The 2,836-nt window shown below is 38.5% G+C and overlaps 1 non-coding gene across 1 annotated transcript; it reads left to right on the top strand.

Annotated features, from left to right (window-relative positions):
- Positions 1-2,393: 2,393 nt before the first annotated feature.
- Positions 2,394-2,607, top strand: LOC129403752 (small nucleolar RNA U3). Its single transcript, XR_008629429.1, has one exon. It is a non-coding gene; the product is annotated as a small nucleolar RNA U3 (small nucleolar RNA).
- Positions 2,608-2,836: the final 229 nt, after the last annotated feature.

The raw sequence follows: 2,836 nt of genomic DNA, 5'->3' as shown, positions 1-2,836 counted from the left end.
TTCTGTTCATTTCTTCGCCCCATTTTTTGATGGGGTTGGATGTTTTCTTCTTGTAGAGTTCAACCAGTGCTTTATATACCATTGATATCAACCCCTTATCTGATGGGTATTGTGTAAATATCCTTTCCCATTCTGTGGATAGTCTTTGGATTCTGGTCAATGTATCTCTTGCGGTGCAGAAGCTTTTTAGTTTAATGTAGTCCCATTTGTTGATCTCTGTTTTTACTAGATTGCTTAGTTCCGTGCCACCTTTGAAGATACCTTTATCTTCAATATCGTGGAGGGTTTCGCCGACCTTGTCTTCAATGTACCTTATGGTTTGTGGTCTAATGTTGAGGTCTTTAATCCATTTTGATCTGACTTTTGTGCATGGTGTCAGGTCAAGGTCTAAACCCATTTTTTTGCATGTGGTTGTCCAGTTGTGCCAGCACCATTTGTTAAAGAGGCTTTCCTTGCTCCACTTCACATCTCTTGCTCCCTTATCAAAGATTAGATGGTCATACATTTGGGGTTGTGTGTAGGGATATTCCACCCTGTTCCATTGGTCTACGGCTCTGCCTTTGTTCCAGTACCATGCTGTTTTAATTGTTACTGCTTTGTAGTAAAGTTTGAGGTTGGGGATGGTGATGCCTCCCATCATCTTTTTCCCAAGAATTGTTTTAGCTATCCTTGGACGTTTGTTATTCCATATGAATTTTAGGATTTCTTGATCCATTTCTTTGAAGAGTGTCATGGGTATATTTATAGGGATCGCATTGAATCTGTATAATGCTTTAGGGAGTATTGCCATTTTGACAACATTGATTCTCCCTATCCACGAGCAGGGTATATGTTTCCATTTCCTCATGTCCTCTTTGATTTCATGGAGTAGCGTTATGTAGTTTTCTTTGTAAAGGTCTTTTACTTCCTTGGTTAAGCTGATTCCGAGGTACTTGATTTTCTGGGGCACGATTGTGAATGGGATTGCTTTTTTCATGTCCCTTTCCTCTGCCTGATTGTTTGCATATATGAAGGCCATGGATTTTTGGGTATTGATTTTGTAGCCTGCAACTTTACTGTATAAGTCTATTGTTTCTAAGAGTTTCTTAGTAGAGGTTTTAGGCTTCTCTAGATATAGTATCATGTCGTCTGCAAATAGTGAGAGTTTGATTTCTTCCCTTCCTATCTGGATGCCCTTAATCTCTTTTTCTTGTCTAATAGCTATCGCAAGTACTTCCAGTACTATATTGAAGAGGAGTGGTGAGAGTGGGCATCCTTGTCTTGTGCCTGATCTCAGAGGAAAGGCCCTTAGTTTTTCCCCGTTGAGGATAATGCTTGCCGTAGGCTTGTGATAGATGGCTTCGACTATCTTGAGGAAAGTTCCTCCAAACCCCATTTTGGCGAGGGTTTTCATCATGAAAGGATGTTGGATCTTGTCAAATGCTTTCTCTGCATCTATTGATATGATCATATGGTTTTTATCTTTACTTTTGTTGATATGCTGGATTATGTTGATTGATTTCCGAATGTTAAACCATCCTTGCATCCCTGGGATGAACAAAAAATTTTTAAGATAAAATTGTTCATAAGAATATAAGTTAATCCAAATATACCTAAAATATTTTAACTTGATATGTAAAAACAAAAGGCATTGAGTTATTGTGCATTATTTTGTACTGTTCTAGAGATCTGTGTATTTTACAAGTATAACTCATATTTAGACCAGTTACATTTTAAATATTCATAAACATAAGTGTCTGAAGGAATCGTTATATAGTTTACGCTCATCTTCTTTGACTCAACATATTAACTCTTATGAGACTCCTCAAATGATGGCTTACTAACCATTTTACATCTCATACTTTTGTTCCCATCATTTTAATTGTAGACTCTCAGATTTCTGGGGTCTGTACTTGTTTTTTTCCTGTTGGAAATGTAATTCCTTTACATTATCAAGTTATTTTATTTTAAATTCTCCAGAAAAATGAGAAGATAGCAAATGTTCGTGGGTTGCTCCCTTACTAAGGAGCTCAAACCCAAGGAATAGGAGTAAAGGAAAAGGGGAGTGAGAAAAGAAGGAAGGAGGGAGTTAAAGATGTAAAATAATCTTCACGCAGGGTGACTACTTTTCATAAAGAGCACTCTGAGAATTTAATCCCTGGGATTGAGAGGGAGGAAGGCTTATCCGTAGTTTCTCCTCTCCCTGATCAAATGTTGAATCTGTTTGCTGTTAAGCCTCCCAACATCAGGTTACCCATCTGTAGTCACAGAAGGTTCTGAGGTATCAGCTGGGTGAGCCCAGTTTGGGATTGAGAGACAATAATTAGAAGGGCTATCATGTAGCAGCTTGAAGTTGTAACTGATGAGTTTGGTCAGAGGCTGCCAAGGGCTAGCCTCTGTGCCAGCTAGAGCTGAAGACTGTATTTTCAGGTATTGTTTCTGTAGTTCGTTACAAGCGAAGTTTCTCTTATCTTGTAGAGCACCTGAAACCCCAAGGAGGAGCCAGAGCATCATCTCCTGAGTGTGGAGCCATTTCTAGGTATTGCTTTTGCAACTGTCTTTCATCATTAATGATCATTCTTCTATTCCCTTGGAAGAGTGAGAGGGAGAGGATATAGTCTGAGTGCTTTCATGGGAAAAAAAATAAAAGAGCTGGGTGAGACTGAGAGAAGAACATTAAAAGTTGCTTCTGAGAAATTAATATCAGTTGGGTAACCCCTATTGATCTGACAGAGGTCAGGGCACATGTGATTTTCTTGGAAAGCTTTTCCTGATGCTAAAACAAAGTTCCATCATTCTAGTATGTTCTCATGGTTGCCTGAATTCACTTTCCTATAATAAAGCTCATATTTTTTGT

The sequence above is a fragment of the Sorex araneus genome, chromosome 3 (assembly GCF_027595985.1).
Source record: "Sorex araneus isolate mSorAra2 chromosome 3, mSorAra2.pri, whole genome shotgun sequence".
Classification (NCBI taxonomy): domain Eukaryota; kingdom Metazoa; phylum Chordata; class Mammalia; order Eulipotyphla; family Soricidae; genus Sorex; species Sorex araneus.
This window is presented reverse-complemented; position numbering and strand designations above follow the sequence as displayed.